The sequence below is a fragment of the Pteropus alecto genome, unplaced genomic scaffold (genome assembly GCF_000325575.1).
Source record: "Pteropus alecto unplaced genomic scaffold, ASM32557v1 scaffold287, whole genome shotgun sequence".
Lineage (NCBI taxonomy): Eukaryota > Metazoa > Chordata > Mammalia > Chiroptera > Pteropodidae > Pteropus > Pteropus alecto.
Window position 1 is genome coordinate 694,891 of NW_006439718.1, and position 17,850 is coordinate 712,740.

Sequence of the window (17,850 nt, forward strand, 5' to 3'; positions counted from 1 at the left end):
GTCCTTTAAGGATGTTATCTCCTATTGTATTTCTGTTTGGTTGATCTGTCCATATCCAATGGTGGGCTATTTAGGTCCCCTATTACAATAGTGTTTTGGTCTGTTTTTCTCTTTAGTTCTGTTAGTAATTGTTTTACATATTTCAGGGCTCCCTGATTGGGAGCATAGATATTAATAAGTGTTATGTCTTCTTGGTGTATGACTCCCTTTATCATTATGAAGTGTCCCGTAGTATCTTTCTTTACTTTTTTGATTTTGAAGTCTATTTCATCTTATATTAGTACCGCAAATCCTGCTTTTCTCTGAATGCCATTTGCTTGAAGTATCATTTCTCACCCTTTCACTTTGAGTCTATATTTGTCTTTGGAACTGAGATGTGTCTCTTAGAGGCAGCATATGGTTAGGTTTTTTTTTTTTTCATCCAATCTGCAACTCTGTGCCTTTTTATTGGTGAGTCTAATCCATTTACATTTAGAGTGATTATTGAAATATGAAGTCTTCTTATAGCCATTTTATCTTTTGCTTTCTGGTAGCTTGGTGTTTCCATTGCTTCCTTGTCCTCGTGTTTCTGGTTTTTTTTGTTTTTTGTTTTTGTTTTTGTTGTTAAGTTTTGTGGACTTTCCCTCTGGTCCTTCTTGTTTTATGTTATATACTTTAGTTCTGAATCTTCGATATGTAGTTACCATTATAAATATGTAAAGGATAGTTACATATATACAGTAGTCCATTTTCTTCTTCATGTGCATTATCTCCATTCTTCTTTAAGAATATGGATATTTGAATCCTCCTTTTTTCTGTTATTGTTGTCTCAATTATTCCCTGTGTATGCTGAACATTATTGTCTTGCAATAGCAAATCTCTTCTTATCGTTTAAGCTTATAATAACCTGTTCTTAATAAGGGTTACACTCCTCTGTTCTATCTGCCTGCTAGTTGCCTTACTCATGTATTTTTTTGTCATTTTGTTTCAGGTGAGCTGACTGCTTTCAGTATTTCCTGTAGTGCAGGCCTCGTCGTAGAGAATTCCCTCAATTTTTATATGTCTGGAAAGGTCTTTGTTTCTCCTATATATCTAAAGAAGAGTTTTGCTGGATACTTTATTCTAGGCTGGTAGTTCCTTTCATTTAATAGTTTGTATATTTGATTCTACTCTTTTCTCACTTGTAAGGTTTGTGCTGAGAAGTTCGACAATAATCTAATGAGTTTTCCTTTATAGGTTATCATCTTCTTTTCTCTAACTGCCCTGAGAATTCTTTTTGTCATTGATTTTTGATAATTTTAATATAATGTGTCTTGGAGAAGACCTTTTTGGGTTGAGATAATTGGGTGTTCTATTGACTTATTGAATTCCAAGCTCTAGTTAATTCCTTAGATTAATTGAGAAATTCTCGTCAACTAGTTGTCTGAAAATACTTTCTAATCCCTGCTCCTTTTCCTCCCCTTCAAGAATGCCTATTAATCTTATGTTTCATTTCCTGATGGTATCAGCTAGTTCTTATGCTTCTCTTTCATTATTTTTGATTCTTTGGTTTCTCTTTTTTTCTGATTTATTTCTAGATTTCTGTCTTCAATATCACTAGTCCTTTCCTCCATTTGTTGACTCTATTTTCTAAGCTTGCTATTTCATTCTTCATCTCTTCCACTGTATTATTCATCTCAGAAGTTTTATTAAGTTCTTTTTAAGGGTTTCAATCTCTTTGCTGAAAAAAACTCATTCTGCTCGTCTAGTTGTTTTTTCAATTCCTACAACTGTTGATATAATTATCTGCTATCTTACTGAGTTTTTTCAGAAGTACCAACCTGAATTCTCTGTTTTAAAAAGTTGCATATTTCTATGTCTTTAAGCTTATTTTCTGGAGATTTTTCTCTTTTTTTCTGAGCTGCCTCATCACTTTGGTTGTTCATGGTGTTTAATGGACTATTTCTCCTCCTGGGCATTAATGGAAGTGTATTCTGCTTTTTATACAGAAAGAAGTTTTCTTATATAAGGGTCTCTCTTTAGCCCGTCGCTAAGAAGCCATTTTTCTTTTGGTTTCCAGTGGGGAGCGTCTAAGCCTCTTAGATCCCTGCTTTATATAAAATCTTAATATTGCCTTTTCTTTTCTCATAAATATGCAATCACACTTGCTACCCTCAGTATCAGTCCCTGTCAGTGTTAGTGACAGTTTCAGTAGCATTGCTCAGATTCCCCTGGGGCTCTGCCCTGCTCAGTCTTGGAAGACATGGAGGGAGGTGCCCTCTAAGTTGGAGAATGGGGCCTGTGGCTCAGCCTCATGTTTTGCAAACATGGCTGGTGATAATCAACTGTTGCTTCTCTGACATCACCACTTCTCTGCTTTCTACCCTGATCGCTGTGCGCTGCTGCTGCTTAGATCTCTCAGCTCTCTCAGGCAGGACTGTTCAGGGAACCTGCCACACTTTCTCCCTTTCCCCTCTTCCTGCAGGGAGCTCCTACTCCCAGAGGCAGCTTGTTTGTTTCTCCCAGTCTACACCAGACTTTTGGGGTTCTGACCTGTAGTAACTCTTATTCACAGGTCCCATACTCAGATGTGCTGTTGTGCAGGTTGGGTGTTTTTTGTGGAGTTTTAGATGTTCAGCTGATTGTTGTTCTAAGGGGAGAGTCCTGGGGACGTCTCTCACTCTGCCATGTTTCGACAATTTTTAATTTTTATTTCTATTTCTAAACTTGTCAATTTGCTTTGTCATGCAACATCGATTTTCAAAACGAGATATTCTAAATGCTTTGAAGAACTTTTATAATTCTTTAATATGTTTTATTGCATATCTATGTTACATCTTTATTGTGTAATAAAAGTACAATTTTGTAGCTTAAAAAATTACTGCCTGAATGTGGGCAGTTTCTGTGCTTGAGTTTAGGCTAGAGAGCTCATATTTGTGCAAATGTCCCAGGGGTAGGCTCTGGAGGCAGATGGGAAGGTGGCTCCAATGGGCATCCAGAGCTGGCCTCATGTAGAGCCCTTCTCTCTCCTGGGTCCTGACCACTCTTGCGAACATTGCTATTTCTACTATTGCCAACACTGTTGAACATGGTCATTCAAACTTGGGTACTTTCGATAGTGCAGGAATCACTATTAATAATTATACTAGAGCAACAGGTGTACACTGGGCCCATCCTGGACAACCTGGAACATCTCGTCAAACTACCTGTTGAACACAAAAGGCTCGCAGTTCCTTGACTACTCACTTTAGATTATCTTTACTTCTGCTGTAGACCAACCAGTCACAGTTGAGAATATACCTTGGGGCTGCTCCACATAGGAAACTATAATATCTCACAGAATTCCTCCCCGTTCATTTCCTTCTTGCATGTCTTCATGTACATTGACAACCACTCTCAGTCCTAAGGAACAGAAAGCCCTTGCTCCCTGTGTGAATTTTTCCCCAATCTATTTGTCCTCTACTAGCCTCACTGTCCTTCTTACGTAGTCTGGACCCTGGAGTTCTTACCCCCAATCCTCTCAGAAACACCCTCAACTTCCTTGCCCTCCATCTTTGCATTCAGTATGCCCAGGGACACCCCCCAGCTCCCAGATACACCCCTCCAAGTGTCCCTATTTCTCTATTTGGATTGACATGATTCTAGAGAAATGTCTACAGTTATGTCATTTTGAATCCATGGCTTTCAATCTCAGTTGAGGACAGGAAATTCTGCTTTCCCAGGTCCTGATGCCCTAACCTGCTGTGAGGGCAGAGTGAGCCAAGTATATGAATCTGATATCAATTTATGTGATCCCATCTTTTCTAATGAGTGGACATATGCCTTAAATGCTTTGCAGGGTTCTCAGTGGAATGGACCCCATGTCTACATGTGACACCTTTGTTTAGTAGACCTTGCTTGATTGCTTGGTGATAGGCCCTGCCTATGAGTAGATGATATTTGTGACATCTTTATTGTTGCTGCTGATTCCAAGGGAAGTCCTGCTCTCTACTCTGCATTGGCTGACAGTTACCAACCACTCTGGCTTTCCGAGAAAGTAGAATACTGCAGGGAGGATGGGGAGAGGTAGACCGGGGTATACATTTGAGAACTTATCCAGTGTTCATGACTTAGCACCCTCAGAAATTAATTTCTCCCCTATTTAACCTGGATTGCTTATCCCTCAAGCATCAGTTGGAATATAGATTGCCTCAGTTTAAGGAGCGAATGCCCACTTTGTTCTTTGTGTAGTTGTCTTTTATTTAAGAGGGTCATACCTTGAAGTATTATGGCACTTCCTCTACCTTTTCCCAAATATGGAAATCTTATTCTCCTCTGCCCTATTCTCAGTCCCACAACAAGCCTCCACCTGGCCAAACTGATGCCTTCACCTGGAATTAATCCTGCTGGGTTTTAGCAAAAGAGGCAATGAAATTTACCTCAGAAGCAAAGCTGTCTTTGTTTGGGAATCTGCTTCAAGAATCTGCTGTTGAAAATTTAGTAACCAGATTGTTTTTAATCTCTGCTTTCTAGAAGAAACAGCATCTTCCCAGGACCATCAGAAGGTCTCAGATCACCTCTGGAGTGAGGGACACAAGACAAATCCTGCCTCGGCAAGGCAGTGGCAAGGAAACACTTCTCTTAGCAGACAATGACTTTTCATTCTCTAGTGATGCCAGAATTTCCTTTTCATTACCCAATAACACCATGAGGAGCCTCTTTAAATTTAGCTGAGAATGGGTAGAGCTTTTGGCAGAGGTTGAGAATTCATTGGGGTTTCCTTGCCAAAAGATCATGTGTCGAATGACAACCAGTCTACTATGAGCTTCAGTTTTACATCTAAAGTGTGTGAGAGGAAGCCCTGGAGGTGGAGATGGAGATGGAAGTAGAGATGACAATGGAGGTGGAAGTGGTGATGGCTACTCCCTAAAGCTGCCAAGGGAGGGAGACCAGGAATGGGATGCTGTCTTCTCTCCGCCACAGTGCCTGGACAAATCTGCGGTATGAAAGTGGCAAATGGCAAAATTTCGCTGAGCTGAAAGAAATTCTAGGCTAAGAAATTGTAAATGGGGCAGAGGGTTCATGCTGAGAGGTCTGACGGAAAGCCTTCTTCCTAATATATATTTATTTAAAACAAGAAGAATTTATATTTTAATTACATAACTTTAGCAACTTATTTTTCGCTTTCCATTCAATTCGCTTTACCTTTTTCTCTGAAGGATAAATATTGAATATCTTCAATATCTGAGTGTGGATAGAGAAAGGACAACTTATCATAGGTATACCTAAGTTGTGGGAGGTGGGTGCAGAACATCAGAAAAAAATGCCAGTAATGAAAGTAAGGATTAAGAGAGAATTTGAACACAAAAGCTAGTGAGGGTCAGGTTGTCCTGTCCAGTTTTCTCTGAGATTTTAAAGAACGGTAAATATGCTGAACTTCTTAAGGCAGTGGTGCTTAATCTTGACTGCACATCAAAATCACCTGAAGGATTTTGAAAAACCTACAGAAGCCTGGGCTCCACTCCAGACCTCCAAAGAAGGAGCTCCAGGAGTGGAGCCAGGTATGGGTAGTTTATAAAGCTCCCACGGTAATTTGAGCAAGCCAGCTTGAGAGCTATGTTCTAGATCAGTATTTCTCAAACTTGAGTGGTTATTAGAAATACAGACATACCTCCTTTTATTGCACTTTTTTGCAATTCACAGATATTGTGCTTTTTAAATTCGAAGTTAAGGCCCTCCTCCAGCAAAAAGATTACAACTCACAATATCTCTGAGGTATGCCTGTAGTTGAAGGGCTTTTTAAAAGACCGAATGCTCCCCCTACCTTCCCAAGTTTTCTAATTCAGCATGTCTGGAGTGAGTTTGGGAATTTGCATTTCCAACAAGTACTCAGGTGATGTTGCTGATGTTGCTGGTCTGGGGACCACAATTTGAGAACCAACATCTTATAAGAAGAAATGTTGACCATTTTTTCTACGAAAACATATACGTGTATTCAGTCTACAGGCTTGACTAAGTGGTTTGTCTCTCGTGTGCGCCTGGAAGCCATGTGTGCATGTGGGGATGAAGGAAAGGGGGGAGCCCAAGTGAAGAGGGGGGTACTACTTGTAAGTTCGAATCGGAGAACCACACACTTCTATTTCCACTTTGTTTTGTTCAAGTTTTGACTAAGAAACTCTGGTCACTTTTTGGTCCTGTCCTACCCCTGACTAAATAAGTCATAGTTCTTGCAGCCGAAAAGGTAATTTGCAATTCAAGCGCCCACTTTCTTCTACTTGTGCAACCAGAGACTGAGCTGCCCCCTCTGGAGCCCACAGGTTCTACCATGAAAAAGTCCCAAAGAGCATCCCAGAGTCAGATGGTGACTAACTGAGGAGCTGAACCTATTCCTCCTATGGAGAGAGAAGTAGACTTGATCCAAGGGCATGGTTGGGAAAACAGATGGGTTGGCTTGAAAGCAAGGCGAAAGGACAAGGAGGGTGGTGGAGGTGGGGTCAAAGAGTGAGGGTGTATCTTTGGAGACACACTTCTGCAGGCCTTCGTCAGTAAGCCCCTGTCCCGAACTCCCCACCCCTGAAATGACATCAGAAAACTAGGGAGTGAGCTAAAGTCTCAACTTTTTGTTTCTACATCCTTGAACAGCTAGGTGTGAGATCCACCTGGCACCTTAGCCAAAGGCTCAACTCCATCACTATCTAGTGTGTGTCTGTGTGTCTGTGTGTCTGTGTGTCTGTGTGTGTGGTCTGAGAAGAATGACAAAAGAAGAAGTGCTCTGGACAGAGTGTAACTTCTTCCTGACCATCCCTCAGAGCTCTAGCAGAGACTGGGTTTAAGGGGCCTGCAGTGTCCCCTTCTCTCCTTCCCAGCCTCAGAAAGACCCAAGAACCAGCTGTCCCCAAGACAACTCCGCTGGGACAAGAGACAAATAAACCTGAATTCCTTAGCTCTTCCTCTTTTTCTGCGTCCACCCCCAAAAAGTTCACAACAAACCATAATAAGTTAAAAAGGAACTATGTCATGAGAAGGAGGCCCAGAGCCATATCTAGGTTACAAAAAGCATCTTGAATTTGCAGAATATCAGAGATGATTATGTTCAATCGCAAGTAGTGAAAGTTTTCTGAAATCATACACATGCACATATATACATATGTAAATATGCAGAAAGGTCTAGATGTAGATAATTGGAAGTTGGTAGTGGTAGGCTGAGGCTAAATCAGAAGCTCTCCTGTTGAATGAGAGACTGAATAGCATTATCGAACCTGGCATGAAACTTGGGAGCTCTGTTCTGCAACACCCCTTACTTCACAACTGCTTATATTATATTGTCTTTTTTACCTCCAGGTCTTTAACATTGTCTGGTGGAAAGTGTTAAGTACCTGTCAGTACTTCCATTTGTGTGTCCAGTCACACCCCCCTGCTCTTCCAGGAAACTTACACTCATACTTCTATTTTACCTGTCCCTCTCAACAGTCTTCCTATCAGATGTAAAATATGTTTGCATCTTTCTTCACTGCCTGACTCAATGATATTCTCTACCCCCATTTTCTTACCTCCCATTCATTCTTCAGCCCACTCTAATCCATTTCTGGCTCTAAACCTCCAGAATTTCAAACTTCCTATTATATTTGATATTATTGATCACTCTTTTCTTTTTGAATCCCTCTTTTCTTCTACTTCCCTGGTGGCTCCTTCACAGGCTCATTATTTCATGGCCACTCAATGCCAAAGTTCCTCAAGACTGGCTCCTGGCCTTTTTCTTTTCTTGCTCACTATCCTCTCTTCCTCAGACCTAAGCTAACTCATTTATATCCAAAGCTTCAAGTCATCACCATCCATCGATGATTCATCTCTTATTTACCTGAGCCTAGCTCCGTTTACCCAACTGCCAACTTGGCATCTCTTTTGAGTAGATCAAACTACCTGCTCTCATGACCTTTGCACTCAATCTCTGTCTTCTTCCAAGATTCTAATCTCAGTGAACTAGCATCAACATCCTTCCTTGGCCATAAGCAAGAAACCTATGGCTTTTTTCTTGCTACTCTCTTTTCTTCACTGCCCACCTAATCTATCATTAAGTTCTATGTACTAGATCTCCTAAATGATCCTCAGATCCTTCTTCTTACTGTTTCCATGACCATCACCCTAGATCAAACCTCTACCATCTGCCATATAGACTATTCCTACATCTACTTGGCCTCCTTCCAACAAAGAAACTTTTCAAAATGCCATTCTGACCATGCCACCCCTTTTGCTGAAGCATATCTGTGGCAGGGGCTTCCCATTCCACTTAGGATAAAGACAAGATTTTCAACATGGGTAGATGGCCGCACCAATTTTATTCTTTTCCAGTCTTCCCAACTTTATCTCATAGCTCTTTCTTCCTTGTCCTTCCAGCAGCACTGGCCTTTCCTTAATTCTCTTAATTTCCTTAATGCTCCCTCTTTTCACAGGACCCTTGTGTACCAAGTTACCTGTATTTGAAATATTTTCTGCCTGGTTAAATCTATTCTCAGCTCAAGAGGCAGTTACTCAATTATTAATTTCCTTGCTTTATTAATTCCAACAATTGGTTTCATAATGCTATATATCCATATCAATTTATATTATATATACTGATCATTTTGTATTTGCTTATTGTTATTATTTCCATATTACAATGATTAAGTCTGTAAGCTCTATTGTGTTTTCAGTGCCAGCACAGTGCCTGGCACAGAATGGGCATGCAATAGATATTTATGGGACAAAGGAAATAAGGAAGTCTAAGAGGGGGTGAGGGGATGGGGGAAAAAATGAATGAATGAATGTTCACATTTATGTTGCACTTCAAATCACTGGAAACAGGCCAGCCCAACATGACATGGGAAAATATCTACCTGAATTCACTCATTTATTCAACAAATATTTATGTTTGTTATTTATTCATTATTAAGGTAATGAACATGATTATGAACATGTTTCATTTGGAAACCTTGAAAAAAATGCCCCAAATTGTAAAGAGAATCAATTCACCTTTTATTCCACAGTCCAGTGATGAACTATTGTTAAAATAATTTGGTATATTTCTTTCCAGGTTTTTTCTATGTATGTATAGTAAGTAAGTAGGATCATTTTATGTAAATAGACTTTTTTTTTCTCTTAATGATATATTATAAACATTTTCTTGTGTTAAGAATTCCTTGAACACATCGCATTTATATTGCTAAAATGCATTCTATTATATGGATGTATGTAATTTAGACACCTTCCCACTCATTGTTGGATAAGTAAGGGCTTGCCTATTTGTCATTTCTATAACTAACATAGACACGTTTTGTGGGGTCCAGGGTAAATAGGGTAATGCATGGGACCCAGTAGGAGGTGGACTTTGGGGAAAACAAGGCAGCTTTTTTCCCCCATCCCCTCACCCCCTCTTAGACTTCTTTATTTCCTTTGTCCCATAAATATCTATTGCATGCCCATTCTGTGCCAGGCACTGTGCTGCACCCAAAACACAATAGAACTTACAGACTTAATCATTGTTAATATGGAAATAAGAACATATATTTGCTTGCGGGTTGCTGGGCCTGGAGCAGGTGTCCTCAGAATGTAACATATCGTCGGTAATGAGCTCTTCAACTCTCAGGTGTGTGCCTACTCCACAGGCAGGTTTGGCATGAATACACTTGACCTACAAACCCTGGGGCCAAACGGCCCCCGGCCAGTTGCGTCTGGCCACGCGCTGCCACGTGCCAGAAGCGGGGCCCCGCCTTCTCCGGCTCCCCGCCACGCCCCGCTTCGATGCTCTTCGAGGTTCTCCCGGGGCTCCTCCTCCAGGCGACCTCCGCAAGGCCTCCCGGCCCCCAGAGTAGCTCCGCCCCCAGACCGCGGGCCCCCGCCCCCACAATCCGGGCCCCGGGGCCGCCCCGCCCGGCGGGCTGCTCGCATTGCGCAGGGGCGGTTTCCTACGCAATGACGTGAGCAGGCGTGCGCAGTGACGGCTCGCGTCCCTGTTACTCAGCGGAGCGGCCGAGGCCGGACGACGCGGCCCGGGGCGCAGAGACGCGAGCAACGCTGGCTAACGGCTGTGGCGACCGCCCGGACGGCGCCGGTGTTTGCCGGTGGGCTTTTCTGTGGTCGTTCGCTGCGCTGCCGGGTGAGTGCGGCAGGCGCCGTGGGGCCGGGTCGGCCGGCGGCCCCACCGTGTTTATGTTATTGTGCCGCCACCTTCTCAGCCGTGCCCCCCTCCCCGGAGTGGAAGCTGGAGCGCGCGTGGGGCGCGCGACGGGCGGGGGCTGCGCGGGAACAATAGCGGCCCGGAAGGCGGGGGCAAGTCTGGGGGCGTGGGACTGCGGGACCCTTGCGCGTCTCGCCGTCTGTTCCCAGTCCTCCGCCCCAGCTCCGCCCGTCGGTCCTCGCGCGTGTCCCACGTCCACGTCGAAAGGGGAAAATGGAGCGGGGATGGGTGGCAAGTTCTGAAACACTTTGACGAAGGTCGAGACGGAGGCCCCTGGGCGGCTCGCCGCGCCCTGTCTCCCCCAGAGGTGTGGGCAGCCGCGGAGAGAGCTCCGGTCACCCGGTCCCAACGCCTGCCTGGCCTCCACGGGGACCGTGTTTTGTTCCTGGGTGGTTTCTTTGTGCTAACGTTCTGGACGAACGCAGGCAGCGGCGCCGAAAAAGGCTAAGGTGGCTGGCCTTCAGCTGTGGGCTACGAGGGTGAGCTCGGCCCGTGGCTTGGGTAGGAGGTGTCCATCTAGCTCGGCGCGAGCTTCAGTGGTCAGCGCGCATTTCTCTTGAGGGTCACTCGCTGATGACCTTTTGACTTTTTCACCCCGCCCTCTCATCTCTTTGTTTTACACTTGTATTCCCAATCCTTAGATGGTAGATCCAAGTCCATTTTAAAGTATTGTGATGAATACTTTTCATTTTAATTTCTAAAAGTTCCTCATCAGATGTTTACTGTGAACTTAATAACATGTTGACTGCATTGTATCAGACAATGTCCAGCGGTTACTATTTTTACCTCTGAAATTCAGTGATCTTTCCAGTAAAATTCTGGTCTGTCAGTCTATTTGTTTTTAACAGGTACTTCTTTGGCTTTTAGAACATCTATTTCATTCATCCATTCATTCATTCATTATTTCAGCAATTTCAGTATTGCACCCTAATGGAGAGTTTGAAGGTAAAGACAAATATCCTTTAATAAAGAGAATCCTTTGACTGAAATATAATAGATGTACTTTTAAATGAGGTGATTATATAAGTGATGTGCGTTAAGGAAGGTTCTGATACTCTGGGTCATTTTACTATTTTTCAGTAGTAGATATGGAAATTCAAGTGGAATGGTGTATTAGGAAGAGTTAGGTTTGGTCTAAATATACAATAGCTTTTACTTATTTCCAAATTTAATTTTCCAGTCTTACAGCCTTATATATCCTTACAGTCATTTGTAATGTTTACCTCAGATTTCCCAGCTGTGGGTTAAGCCTAGGAGGTCAAATGCTATAAGTGAACCTGTTTAGTGCTGCGCCTGACAAAAGCAAGCAGTCAAAATGGGACTTCCTTAAGGACAGGCCTGTCTTGTATCTGTTTCTCCAGCACCTAGCCTGGAATATAGTAAGTATTCAATAAAAGTCAGATTGATGGAAAGCTCTTTACAGTTGATAATGTTTAAAATCAAGCCTTAAAAAAAACTAATGTTCTCTGTAAAGTTTTGGAAGCCTCATGCAAGCTGTCACTTTCAAATGGCTGTGATCTGTTCATATATATTATTTGTCACGACAGTAGTGGCTTTTGAATTACTTCGGTATCAATTTATTTATCACTGTTCGCTATTCTAAAATAAAACTAAAATGTGTGTGTGTATATCTGTGTATCTTGTGCGCTCTCACTCGCTCTCACACACATATTTCAATAAGGGTCTAAAGCGATTGCATTTATCCTTTTGTGAATATTACTTGAAAAGTTTCTGATAACTCCTTTATGTGGATAAGTTAGAACAAAGGAAACAAGCTGCATAAAAGTTTTCTTACAAATGTTTAATTTCTAATAACATTTGAGAAATGTTTGTTAGAAATGATTAATTTTAAATTATTCCTTATACTAATACTATAGGCGAAGCAAATGGGCCTAAAACTCAAAATAATATCAATTTATACAAGTTACATCTCATTTCCATTCACTATGTAATATATTTTAGCATTTGTTTTGGCTAAGCAAGAATTTTCTGTGAGCTTATTAAGATCCAATGTAGAGTCCTAATAGAAATGAGAAAATGATGCTTTAGTAAAATGAGGGATGAAAATCTTGAGATAGCAAACTTTTATTGCTTTACTTGGACATGGGGTGTCAGATTCTAGTAAGGGTTATTGATACAAATTCTTTAGCAATAGCTCAGTGTTGGGCTACATGTCAAAAACCAGAGTTTTTTTGTTTGTTTTATAAATTCTGTCGGTTTTTTTAAATAACAGCATCATATTTTATAACAGCATCATGTTTTATAAATTCTGTCGGTTTTTTTAAATAACAGCATCATATAATTTACATACTATAAATTTTACCCTTTCAGTAGTTTTTAATATGTTCACAAAGTTATGCATTGATCAACTAATTCCAGAACATTTTCATCACTCCAAGAAGAAATCCCCATACCCACTAGCAGTCACTCCCCATTCCATTCTAAATTATGTTTAAAGAAAGTGATATCACTGATTCTGTTAGTGAGTATATTCCTTTAGAGTTTGAAAAGAGCTCCTTTAAGTGTCTTGGCGCAGGAAACTATCTTTCACACTCCTTTAAATCTTAGGAGAAAGGCCACTTGGAAAGAAAGTTTAAGAATAAATTTTACCATAATTAATAAGGTTAGAATCTTAACTATTTGCTCAATGCCTGATATTATGGAAATGAGCTTGTGAAGATACTCAATGCTCAATGAAACAACTTGAAGTAATTTAAGTTACTAGTCACAAACTATCCTAATGGTAATTAAGAGGTGGTTCAATAGAAAGCTGATACTTGTTAACCTGCTTTGTCATTGAATTGAGTTTTAACATATTTTAGTCATCTAGAATGTTGAGATGCTTTGTGGCACTTATAGAAGTATAAAATAATGCCTGACATTAATATGCCAGTTCTTTAGAGGTCTCTGGTCAAGTCAGTGGTATGGATATTAGCCTTCTGATTCATGCAATGCAAGGAAGTCATTAGAGCCACATAGCTTTAGATATGAATCATTTGCCTATTTCAGTGAGCTGCGATGCTTACTGTCTTAGTCATAAGCTCTTTACATAAACATTTAGAAGCTTCGTCTTATTCTAATGCAGATTAACTTGAACTTTGATTTCAGAAATGAGTTTTCAGTTCAGCAGACTTTACCACCTAAAAGGTGAAGGGAATATTGAAGTAAGACCTATTTTGTTATTCAGGGCAATAGGTAGAACTAGACTTGTTCAGGAATCAGGCCTGGGTTGGCTTCTCAGTTCTGTCATCTGGACTTTGTCATCAACAAGCTCTAGAGCCTTAGACAAGTCATTTAACCTTTCTGGATTTAGAACTAACTAAGGCTGTTGGAATTTTTTTTTTTTTTTTTTTTAAATATATAGTATAAAGGTTGTTCCACAGATGGATGGTTCTTCAGAAAACATACTGGGACAAAAAGAGCCTTCAGAAACCTATGTCAAGAACAGCAATGAACGACTTTCTAATTTTCAGAAGCAAATTGTTGAGAAACAAATATTTTCTGTAATATTCATACTTATAAAATAAAAGCTTCACTGTAAGCTAGGAGTTCTTTCAAGGGTTGATTTAATACTTTTCACAGCACCATGTTTACTATTTACTCTCAGAGATTTAGTGGAAGATGTGAAACTGAAGAATTTATTAGCCTCAAGAGCTTATGACCAGGGCTGAGACTTAAGGCATATCTAAACAGTGAATTTCTGTTCTTTTTAAAAGATATATGAGTGGTCTTCTCTCAAACATCTACCCCAAATATCTGGGCAGGCCACATTTCATTGAATTCCAGTTTTTAAAATCATACGTGAATATGCTGAGACCTTTTAGAAAAGTTACAGCTGCCATTCTTTTTCAAGGTGGTAGGTTATATCACAAATACAGCAAATATCGTGTATATGTATGTGTGTGTCTCCTGTTACCCTTCGATAGTACATCATGTTTGGTTAAAATCTACCAATTCTTTAGAAAGAGCTCAAACTAATAGTGATTGCCATCATGGGCTTTAGGGTCAGCCCTGAGTTGTAATCTATGCTCCAAATCTAACTGTATGGCGTAAGCTAGTTCAGTTATGTAACATCTTTTGTTCTGTTTTATTATCTATCAATGAAAGTAATAGCACATAATCTCACAGGATTGTGAGGTACTGCATGTATAGTGCCTGGAGTGGTAGATGTAAGTATCCAGGAAATTTTAATTATTGTTTTCACTTATTATTTTTAACTTGGAACAAATCCAAAATGCCAAGTAAATTTAAAATCATTTTGATACATAGTATACATTTGAAATCTTTAGAATATGCCAGTTGGAAATTTTCCAAAAGCATATATTAAAAGGAAATTATTTGCCACATTCTCTGATACAAAGTTATTTTGCCACTTTACTTTTCCCCATTGCAGAGAATTGTCTAAGCTTTCTTAGGTTTATTTTGATAGATATCCAAAGGAATCGGAATCCAGGAGCTGGGATTAGTTTTATCATGTACCAACATTTGGAAAAAAAAAAAAAAAATGGAATGCTCTCATCTTTTAAATTTAATCTTATTGAGATCTTTAATTCTGTGTGAAGATTGCAGATTTGTCAGAGACCAGGTAAGCACAACAGTTGATTAAGCATTTTCTAGAGGTCTAGAAAAATGGGGAGGTTATTAGTACCACCTGGAAACATTATCTTTTGTCTGTTTTTCTAAGTTTTATGTATAGTGTTTCCGTGGATAAATTGTTATATCAAATTTGCTTCTCCTTGAGGACAGCAACTATGAAATGATGCTGGTTTTGCACAGGCAATATTTGTTGAGAAGCCACTCTGTACCAAACCAGGTATTAAGTAATGTGAGGGCCACAGGAAATAGAAGTCAATCTTTTCTTTCAGTGAGTATAATTCAATGGGAGATAAAGACAAACCTAAGTGCATTTATGTCCTAACACAAGGAACCAAATATTGCTAGGCATTTCATTAGGAATTTCTTTAGTCATCAGGCCTGATAGCTGGACATTGGGGCAATTGGAGACGTTCAAACCATGAACCTGATTGCTGAGAGGCTTAAGCCCTACATATTTCTGGGAACACTAGGAAAAAAAACAGCCCTTCCTTTTAAAATATACTCACTAGATAAAACCACACACACACACACACACACAAAACAAGATGTCTTTTTTCCTAATTTCTGGTTAAAGTTGAGAATGTGGTACAGATTAGTCAAAATCTAAATCATAAGAAAAGGCAAACCTTATGGTCACCTCAAATACATTTTGGAACACAGCAAGGTATCAAAATAAATATATGAAAGGTACGAAAAGCGTATAGTAGAAAGGATAGCACTCAAACTAACTAGAGTCTTCAAACTCTTCTGTATTGAAGCTCTGAACCATTAAGACTAGATCTATCCTAGGAGCACTTTCTTAAGCCTTTTTCTAATATTAAGAAATGTGGACTTCACTGCTTTCTGTTGCTGAAAGGCCCAACCCCCAACATATTTCCGGGGACACTAAAAAAGAAAATCAGCCAAGCACACCTGCTTTGATTGGCACAAGGCATCAAAAACATCATAGTGTTGCTGTTTCCTTAACGTTAATGGGAGTGAAAACTCACCATTCCTTGACTTGCTCCTAAGAAGGAGACTCTCAAATACCATTTGGATCAACCAAAAATGAGATACAGGAAAGCCACCACTGTATAGATTTCCTTATCATTTCAGAAAGGGTCATTTTATGGTCAAAACAAACAAAGTATCTGGCTTTGTTACTATTGAGAATGAAAAAGTTTTAGTGATTTTACATACATTTAATTTAGCTTTTGACTAAGCATTATATTCACTTAAATTTAGAATTCCAAAGATTTAAAAAGATACACAGTAAAAAGTTTCATTTCCACTCTCTGCAGCCACTCAGTTCCTCTACATGGAATTGGTGTTAAGTTTCCTGGGAATCCTTCCAAAGATAGTTCATGTATGTGCGAGTAAATACAGATATATAATTTATTGTCCAAAGCCCTTGGTCCAGATATATTTCAGAATTAAGGTTTAGTTTTTTTCTTGTTTTGTTTTTTCTCGGAGGGGAGGGGAGCTGTTGAAAGGTAATGTAAATGCATCTGCTTGCTACATTATCCAAAATCCCTAGCAGGAGATAAATAGCATCCCATAATCAAACACATTATTATTTCTGCACTAAAAGCATAAATAGTATAATAAGTAAGATAAATAAAGTTCTATGGAATTTTTTGCCGGGTTTTCACATCAAATAGGTTTGTACTAAGCTTGTAAAAAACTTTTGTTTTTCAGAGGTTTATGGATTTTAGATTGCCAAAGGGGGCTTGATTGTTTTATATGTATATTGTATGTCTTCTGCCTTCCCCTGCCCCTTTTTTATTTAAGTTGTAACTCATGCACGTACCCTTTACCTTTTGTTTTTAAGTTAACAATGTAACTTAGAGATGATTTCATATAGTCATTCCAGTACATAACTAGCATGCCTTTTTTGGGGGGTGTGGGAGGGGATACCTTCATGGTGTCTTAGTCAACTTGGTGTCTGTTATAACAAAATACCATGGACTGTGACTTAAATAACATACATTGATTTCTCACAGTTCTACAGGCTGAGAAGTCCAAGATCAAGATGCCTAGAGATTTAGTTCCTGGTGAGGACTCTTCCTGACTTGCAGATGTCACCTCTTACTGTGTCCTTGCATGGAGCGAGGGAGTGTTCAGCTCTCTTTTTATGATACTCATTTCATCTTGGGCCCCATCCTTGTGGCTTTTTGTAAATTACCTCCCAAAGTGTCACCTCCAAATACCAGGGTTTAGGGTTTTAACATAGGAATTTTGGGAAGACACAAAAATTCAGTCCATAATACCATAACGAGAGAGAGACCAACCAACCAACACCTGTCTGTATCCCTTGTTTTCTATCTCTTCGTTAGTCTTTCATAGAATTTATAGGATTTATTTTTAAGTTAGGGGAACTATATGCTGTTTTTTGGTAATATTTTTTCCAGTACACTCTTTGCCTTTTAAATTTGTTTATGATGATTTTCTCATGCTGAGTTCTTTTTTCCCTTCAGTAGTTAAGCTTACCAGTCTTTACTGACTTCTAAGTTATAGTTCATGGTTAGAAAGTCTTTCACTAATTTAAGATTATATAAAAATTCTTAAATGTTATTTCTCTAATACTTTTGTAGTTTCCTCTCTCTTTGTATTTTTAATTATTTTACTGCTTTGAAATTTATTCTGGGATAAAGTAGAATGTATGAGTCCAACCTTATTATTTTACCAGAAGACAAACTAGTTGTCTCACCGCATATATTGAAAAATATATTTTTGTCTTACAGATTTGAAGTGCCATCTTTATAGTTTACTGAATTTCTATGTATATTTCGGCCCATTTCTGGTCCAGTAATCCATCTGCCCATTGGGAACCAAACCATCCTTTTTTAATTATTGTATTTTATACTGTGTTTTTGTTGGGGCTAATTCTCTTACAGTTTCTCTTCTTTTTCATAATCTTTTCTGGCTTTTATCTTATTTTATATAAACTTTTAGAATTAATCCATCTAGTCTAGTTACCATTTCTGTTAGGATCACTTAATTTTTTATTTTGAGATAAAATGTACATGCAGTAAGATGCACAAACCTTAAATTTATAGCCCAATGAAAGTTTGCCTGTGTATACATCTGCTTAACCCCAAGATCAAGATCTAGAACATTACTAT

The 17,850-nt window shown here is 39.5% G+C and overlaps 1 protein-coding gene across 7 annotated transcripts in view; it reads left to right on the top strand.

Moving 5' to 3' along the window:
* Positions 1-9,905: 9,905 nt before the first annotated feature.
* The window catches only part of MAPK8 (mitogen-activated protein kinase 8), a 93,607-nt gene continuing 85,662 nt past the window's right edge, over positions 9,906-17,850 (top strand). Inside the window, exons 1-2 of one of the 7 annotated variants that reach the window (XM_015593252.2) lie at positions 9,909-10,069; positions 11,379-11,529. The gene's annotated coding sequence lies outside the window, so the exon portion shown is untranslated. Of the gene's footprint in view, positions 10,070-11,378; positions 11,530-14,590; positions 14,736-16,764; positions 16,780-17,850 lie in introns of those variants that run through there. The other 6 variants (XM_015593253.2, XM_015593255.2, XM_006916920.3 and 3 more) reach the window with 6 other exon arrangements.